Source organism: Lissotriton vulgaris, unplaced genomic scaffold, assembly GCF_964263255.1.
Source record: "Lissotriton vulgaris unplaced genomic scaffold, aLisVul1.2 SCAFFOLD_2163, whole genome shotgun sequence".
Classification (NCBI taxonomy): Eukaryota; Metazoa; Chordata; class Amphibia; order Caudata; family Salamandridae; genus Lissotriton; species Lissotriton vulgaris.
Genome location: NW_028249362.1, coordinates 76,601 through 85,607, shown reverse-complemented (window position 1 = coordinate 85,607; position 9,007 = coordinate 76,601).

Here is a 9,007-nt window from a genome sequence, read left to right as displayed (position 1 = left end):
TGGCACACAGACCATAATATGATCAGCAGAGTGCAAAGAACGTTAGAGGAGGTACAACAACAGAAAATTAGATACAATGGGGGCCCACTGAGAAAAAGATCTTATGGGCATGGGAAATCGAGGGTCTGTTGAAATGTAATTGCATGCTGTAGAAAGCAGGAAGGAGGCTGGTGCTGTGGAAAAGAAAGAAAAAACAGGCTCAAAGGAGAAATAAATGGCCCATCCCTGGCACTGAAGAGCGTTACTTTTTAGGCGAGAATGCTTTGCAGAATAAAGTCGTTTTTTTAAAATTACCTTTCCAGTATAGCTTTCAAAAATCTTTCTACATGGCAGATCACCTTTCTTTGACATGCATTTCTGTGGTTTTTCAGTCTACTGCCAGGCAGGTGACAGCAGGACATGGAATCTTGTGTTAATAGTCATACATGTTTGTGATGTAAATTCGCATTGCTTATGTTTGTGGTGCAAATGCACATTGCAGGTCATGCATCCATTTAATTTCCATGCCACTGGTGCACTTTGCATGCCTACTTACTATGGGGTAACAGGAGAGTTAAATTGTCCAATAGCTACCAAAGCAGGGTCAGGCCACATATACTGTGCTAATGAATGACAGTGTCTTAGTGCACAGAGTCATAATGGCAGCATAAATCATCTCATAACAATGTAATACAATTAAGGAGACCATGAGGTAGAGAGAGGGCCATGCTACCTGAGCTAAAAATGCAAGAGGCATGCAATTCCTTTTATAGGAGTTAGTTCTTAAAAGTCTCTGTCTTTAAACCAATACTTGACAGTTTGAAAACTACAAATTGTCTTCTCAGAATATTATTGTTATTTTCAAATATTACTGACCTATTGCAAGCTGGCCCTTATTTGGTGGCATAGTTCATACCAATTCACAAATAATGTAATATAAACTTGGTTAAGAAATGTTTGTAGGAAAGTACTTAATATATTTTGATCTTGGTAGACTTCCAATAGTAGCAGAATGTGAGTAATTGCTGCAATACTTACAGACTTACAAATACAGGCTAACTTTACAAATTCTTGCACTTTACATCTGCCTTGGCCCCTAGGCACAGAAAGTCAGATGTACTATTTCCCCACCTATCTATCCCTTTCATTTTTTCCCTCTCTCCTGCCCCCTTTTCACTATCCTCCCCTCTTTTGGTTTCTTCCCTCCCTCCTCTGCTCCCCCCTTTTCGAGCCTCAGTGTGCATTGTTGCAAATGTCTCTGACAATGAGTTTGTGAGTTTGTGCGCGCTATTACTGAGATGTATGCCTCCCGTTTAATGGTTACTGCCGAGATCTGTGCTGCTCAAATTTAGACAGGAGTACTTGAGAAACACCTTAATTATTCAGAATAATTTTTACTACATGACCAGTTATTGCTTGTTGCTTTATTGATAGGTTGTGGAAAAGAAAAATAGGACCCATAATTCCTGCCGGCTACATTACTTTTAAACTTACTAAGGATCAAAAGTTGGGTATGTAACTCAAGTTAATGTCACATTGATTGTGATGAAATACCCATGTAAATGTGATTAGCTATTGTTACAACTCAATAACATTGGTTAAAAATAATCATATATTTTTCTCAGTATTTAGAGAAATTAATTGTAAGTTATCCATAAAAAAGTAAAATATGAATTAACCTTTACTATTGGACATGAACATTTTTTGAGTGATATTCTCCCAGATCTTTTTCCTTCACTATACTATTTTTTGCTGATCCGGTTTATGTTGGAATTAGGACTCTGCACACTTTACCTCTGCTAACCGGTGGTAAGGTGCTTCGCCTCTCCCTTACAAACATGGTAAAATTTGTATACACCCAATTGGCGTATTTAATTAACCTATAATTCCCTAGTAAATGGTGCTACATGCACCCAGGGCCTGCATATTAAATGCTACTAATTGGCTACAGTACTCATTGTGCTACCCACTAAAGTAACACTGTAAAACATCTCTAACGCTTGCCACTGCAGTCTGTAGTGCAGTTTTGAAAATGCATTTTGGATTTGGCAATATACACCTGTTGCGAAGCTTAAATCATCATTTTTATTACGTTTTAGTCACACTTAAGGTTAGCCTAAAAGGCTCGTAGGGCAGGATGCATAGTATTTAAAAAGTAGGAAATGCATACTTCTGTTTTACGTGTCCTAACAGTGAAAAACGCCTAAAGTTTTATTTCACTGCAGCAAGGCCAACTCTCCCTTCGACTAATACTGGGTCACCATATTACACTTAATAAGTGATAAAGTCAGCAGAAGAGAAGACAGAGAAATACCTCTTTAACTCATTTGTATTGCAAATTAGAATCCTCTTTGATGTGGAGAAGGGTCTTCCATCCTGAGCAGGATGGCCTGGATGGTTGTAGTCAGCCCTTCCCGAGCTTCAAGCCATACTTTAGGGCTGCCCCCACCCCCTTCCCGACTTCTGCAGTGGCCAGGCATGTCACAGGCAAATGCAGTGCACACCAGGGCTTACCTGTACTTTGTTCTACAGACAGATTTGAGCCAGACCCCTTCAGAAAACTCCTTGACCTGAGAAGATTCAGAATGACTGTCTTGCTGTCGGAAGAAAGAAGTGAAGGACTGGGTTCTTTAAGACCCAGCGGTGCCAGGGGACAACACCTGAAACCTTCGTGGGTAACCTGCTCCGGCGTACGAATGACAGAGACACGGGACACTTCCTTCGGCGTCAAAGATTCAAGGTTTATTTACTGCAGGGAAACACAGAAGTCACAGGAAGTACAACGAGTGTAGTTCGGGGAGACTGCTTCCAATTGGTTCTGTGGATCGCTCCTTTTATACACGATTCTCCCATAGGTTAACATACTATACAAAGGTTTACGACTTGGTTCCCACAATTATCCCCGGGAGGGGTCGCTTTGGTCACTTTGAAACATTCAAGGTCCGGAATATAAGTGCGGAAACATTTGGCGGTTCCCAACTGCAAAAACCCATCTTCCCACCATTAGTACATTCCAATCAGCAGTAAAACAGATCGAAGAAGGAACAAGAACAGGTGTGGAGGAAGATAGAAACAGTAGGGAGTTTGGAAAGGGTGTAAAAGGGGAGGTATCGGGAAACACGAGCTACAGGCATCAAAGGGACGTGCCTAATGAGATGCACGGCTGAGACAATAAACCGGCACGGCGAGATGGGCCTCGAGCGGGGCCATCTGCCTTACAGTATTATCCCCCTCATCATAAAGACACTTACAAAGGATATGTGTCTTCCGCAAATATCTTGGGAGCCCCAGGGTCGCGAAACGGACAACGTCCGTTCGCTGGCTACTTGAGGGCAAGAGACAAAATGGATGCCGTATCTAAGATGGAACCCGTGGGTACAAATAGAAAAACCCACGTAACAGACGAACGGTTTAGGTTAGCACAGCGAAACTGCGTACACCCACTAAACTCGTCATTTGCGGTTCATAGATACCAGACTCGACCATATTCGTGCGAGTCGAAAACACCACTTATAATTGTCACGGAACCTCAGACGCTCCTTTTGCCCTCATGTAGGCAAGCACTAGTCAGAATCATACTCGATATTCATCAGACCATCTAGATGTTGCTGTAGCATAGCTCTGTCCAACCGAGTTCCATTGGTAACAGGCGGCTGTCTCATACACGTTGTAGCACAGAGGCCACATAAGGCAGGACCGCACTGCACACAAAGGCAACACGTGAACAGGAACGCCACAACGACTCCGATAATCATCAGAATCTTCCAACCCCAAGTCGACATCAGGCCCCAGAACCACCCAAGTAGCGTCCAATCCCCTACATCCACGTGTATGGATTCAGAGATCTTATGCAACTTTGAGATGGCTTGATAGACAGTCGGAGCGTTATCAGGAATGAAAATACAGCAGCTCGAATGGATCACCTTACATACCCCACCTCGATCTGCTAAGATCACGTCTAAAACCATCCGGTTTTGTAACGTCATAAGACTATCCGCCTGAAGTTCTGTGGTGATATTACCAAGGGCACTGGCAGTAATATTAGCTGTCGATTCTACCACTCGAGTCAACTGTCTCAGGTTCCTACTATTAACCATAGGTCCCCAAAACGGGAGGAAACCCTTGAAAAAGTCTCCTGCCTCTTGACCGGCAGTATCCTCTTCGCTAATTACGCCTCTCACAACTCTAGTCTTGTGATAATCTGCATCTACAGTGAACGTCGGAGGCAACAAGTTTGCGATAAAGCATGAGCCCATGAAGTCAGAGGGCAACCATGCATACGCACGATCATGACAGACAAAATAGGTACCCTTGGCAGCCAGAAACACAGGGGACGAGATCATCGGCAGCATGTAATTTTCAGTGCAAGCACTCTCTCCAAGTCGCGCTTTCGATCTTCGGCCACGACCCATTAGACAAAAATTACCAATGTGGGGTACGACCCATATCGGAGGCGAGCTTTTAAGCTGCTTATCACTCGTGAGCGCACTATACTCAACCTTACTCAGGACCCTATAGGCTTGTACCTCTTCCACTGGAATGAGCGACGGCTCATAGATATCTCTATCTAAGTCTTCTATCGCTATAGACAAAGGCTTATAGTACGAGCCAGGGCCAAGGTAGGGAGAACGTGGCTCTCGACTGGGGTGAGAATCTAGTGCGCTTCGAAACATTGTTTGGAATGCTCGAGCAGACCCTTGGGAACTATACGGTAACACCAGATATGGGATTCCCTTATCCGTGGTATGTGGCATCAACCCACACACCCAACAATTAGTAGTGTTAACCACTAACTGGTGCTGGTGAAGGAGCTGAATAAAGGAATTGTTGCGGAATTCTGCACGTCTAGCCTGCTCGTGTTCGGGTAAGATATGAAAAGAATGGGTAGATGCAACGGTGGTAAGTTTAGGGTCAGGAGTAGGAGTAGGTATGGCAGGAGATAAGAAACAAGACATCGTGTAATACACCCCACCCGCCAATAATGCAGAAACAGTCAAAAGCAATACGAAAATTTGAAACATAAAACATTTGGTACGACTAAGTTGTTGTAGCTTGAACCTTTGCGCCTGAGCTTCTTCCAAGTCCATCAGCTTCGAAAATGCCATCCCCTACGACCGTCCGCAACGTTTCTTGACGCACTTCGTTCTGTGTAGCAGTAGTCAATCCCTAGGAGTTCCCAGGAACCGACGGTCTTTAACCTAGTGTCAAGACCTACTAACCAGAAGGAAGTACACGCGCGGCCCTACGGCCTTTATTCACAATTATGTGTATGCAGAATGTCTCTCAGCTGTGGAAGCAAAAATATGAGGAACGAAACTCAATGTATATATACAAAAATAATTACAATGATACGAGTGTTCAAACTGATTGTGGAAAACGGGATAATGCAATTGTCAAGGGACAAAACAGGATCTTTTATTAGTCTTTAGTGCTGGATCGCAAAAAGTATCGGGTTTTCCCAGGACGTGTCTGTTCGTCAAACAAAAGATCCGTTGAAGAGACAGCGTCCTGTTGATCAGTTGAATGTTCTGGTCTTGAGTCTTTTGATGACAAATGTTCAACAGTGTCTTTCTGCTGCACTGAGGATTCTCCAACAGGTTGTGCGTCGCTGAAAGGTACAAACGCCGGCAATCCTTCGGTTTCAGTTGATGCAATGCCTCTCCTCACCCACGAGTCTGCCGGCAACGGAATAGGGACTTTTTTCGTGTGGGTGGCGTGCACCCAGTTTTTCCGACCCTCTAGACGAACAGCAGTTCTCGTGGCAAGGAGAACCTGATAGGGTCCAGTGAATCTGGGCTCCAAATTCTTCTTGCGCATAAAATTGCGCGTCACCACCCAGTCTCCGGGCTGGAGCTGGTGGCCTGGACCCTCCGTCTGCGTCGGCAATGCTTCGTAAACCTGTTGGTGAATTAACCTCAGTTTAGCAGTCAAGTCATGAAGATAATCAATCAACATTGGGTACTCAAGATCACAGAACACACCCGGCCTAGGGACCCCCCAAACATTTGCAGGACGACCGAACACTATTTCATAGGGACTGAGCCCTACTCGGGAGTGTACAGTTGCCCTTGTTGACAGTAATGCTAAGGGTAAAGCGTCGGGCCACGAGAGACCAGTCGTAGCCTGAATCTTCGCTAACTTTAGTTTAAGGGTGCCGTTATACCCTTCAACCAAACCAGCTGACTGGGGATGATTGGCGCTATGGAATTTTTGGTTAATTCCAAGGCCCTTACACACACTCTTCATCACACTCCCCACAAAATCACTTCCGTTATCTGACCATACAATCCGAGGCATTCCATACCGAGGAAAGTATTCCTTCAGTAGGATTTTCGCAGTAGACAAAGCAGTGTTGTCCTTGAGGGGATAGGCTTCAATCCATCGGGAGAACGCGCAAACCACAACTAAAACGTATTTCAGGTTATTGCATCGCTCCATATGGATGAAGTCTAATTGGATCACCTCAAAGGGACATGAAGGGGGAGCAAAACTACCAGGAGGAGTTGGGGTTCCCTTACCAGGATTGTACAACATACATACCATACAATTCTTAACCAATCGTTCAGCACATTTCGCGATACCATCATTTTTCCACACAGGGGACAGCAACTTACAAATACCTTTCACGCTAATATGTGCTAACCCATGCGCCATTGTCACAACAGCCAGCACATACGCATCCGGTAACATCCATCTCTTATGTTCCGACAAATCAACCCAACAACCATTCACATCCAACTTTCCCGTACTTTCTTTCCACTTCGTCTTTTCAGTCTCGGTGGCCTCAGAATTGCTTTCACACTCTCGATAGTGTCCTCACACATACTCGATTCAGTAGGCCACCTAACCGAACTCATCACATACATTCTAGTGCTAAGATCCCGTGCAGTCTCCTTAGCAATCTCATCCGCAAAGGCATTACCGCGACCAACATCATCCGTCACCTTACGATGCGCACTACATTTAACAATCACTACTTGCTTAGGCAACGTAAGTGCATCCAAAAGATCATTCACAAGCTGGCCATGCTGAATCTTCGTACCATGCAACGTCAGAAAACATCTCTCTCTCCACAACCGTCCAAAGCTATGGGCGACACCAAAAGCATATTGGCTGTCGGTAAACACATTCACATGTTTCCCTTTCGCTAACACACACGCTCTAGTTAGAGCGATCAGCTCTGCAGCCTGGGCAGAGTTCTGATTCAATCTTGCAGTTTCCACAACAGTATTCAAAGTCACAACAGCATACGCAGTAGTCACATCACCATTTGGCAATTTAAAACATGAACCATCCACATACAGCGTTCCATCTGGATCTTCCAAAGGAGTGTTTTTAAGGTCCACTCGACCTTTTGTTTCCTCTTCCGTCCTCAAATAGCAGTCATGAGCTGCTATTTCATCTGACTCTGTGCTAATGGGTAACAAAGTCGCCGGGTTCAGGACATTACAACGTTTTATCTGAATGTGGCTTGCCAACAACGTCAACTCGTACCCAGACAACCTCGCACTCGTCAAGTGCTGAGTTTTCGTACGATTCAAAAGAGTATCGACTGCATGCGGAACCATCACCGTAAGCATATTATCCATGACCAATCCTGCTGATTGTCGGATGGACACCGCAGCTGCCGCTGTTGCTCTCAAACAACTCGGCAATGCTCTAGCTACCGGGTCCATGGTCGAGGAAAAATATGCACATGGACGTTGCTTACCACCAAAAGGTTGCGTTAAGACACTCAAAGCACAACCTTCCCTCTCGTGAACATATAGTGTAAACGGCTCACTATAGTCAGGAGTACCTAACACAGGAGCCGAGCACAATGAGTCACGTAATTCAGAAAAACTTTTCTGACATTCGTCCGTCCATGGTAAAGGAGTTGAAACATCCTTGCACGTAAGAACCACAATGGTTTCGCTAGCAATGAAAAATTTGGAATCCATTGCCTGCAATATGACGTGATACCTAGAAAAGCACGCACATCTCTTTGGGTTGTTGGCACAGCCATTCGCGCAATTGCTGCAATTCTCTCTGGGGTCAACCGTCTTCCCTCCTTTGACAATAAGTGACCTAGGTAGGTTACTTCTTGACAACAATATTGGAGTTTAGAAGGTGACACCTTGTGATGTAAGTCACAGAGATGTTGCAGCAGCGACACCGTAGCAATTTTGCAAATGTCCTGAGTATCTGCAGCCACCAACAAGTCGTCGACATATTGTATTAAGGCCGCACCAGCCGGCAACGAAAATGCATCCAGTTGACCCTTCAAGGCTTGACTGTAAATCGATGGACTCTCACTGTAGCCCTGAGGAGCGCGTTTAAACCGGAAGCTGCGTCCACCAAGAGAGAAACCAAAAAGGTCTCTGCTCTCTTCTGCAATGGGAATGCTGAAGAACTCATTCTTCAAATTGATCACCGAAAACCACGATGCAGAAGCTGGAATCAGAGTCAGTAGCGCCGTGATGTCAGGCACAACAGGAAACTGGGGAATCACAATTTTATTTACCTCCCGTAAATCGATAACGAAACGATAAACAGGTGGTTTCGAAGGATCAGTACGTTTTAGAATGGGCAGTACAGGGCTGTTGCACACGTTTCCCCGCGTCTCTTCAATGACGTCTTTCTCGATCAAATCATAAATGATCGCTAATAATGCTCGTTCACCATCAAGAGAGATACGATACTGGGGAATACGTGGCAACCGCACATTAGATTTCAACTGAACAACATAAGGGGAGATGTCAAGCAGGCCCACATCATTGGGACCTGTTGCCCACAAAGATGCAGGAAGAGAACTCAATTCCGGTGGAAGCTTATCGAGAGACAAGTACATAGGAGAGACAACCCTCTCTCCTAAAGTAAGCTTTACACCCGCAGGAGAACAATACAGAGTTGCATACAAACGTTTTAGCAAATCCAGGCCCAAAAGAATTTCACCACAACCCGTAGTCAAAATCAATGGAGCTTCTAGCTCACGAGGCCCAATTGTAAGGGGCAAAGGGCTTGAAACTGGGGCGCCAGAGAATCCAAC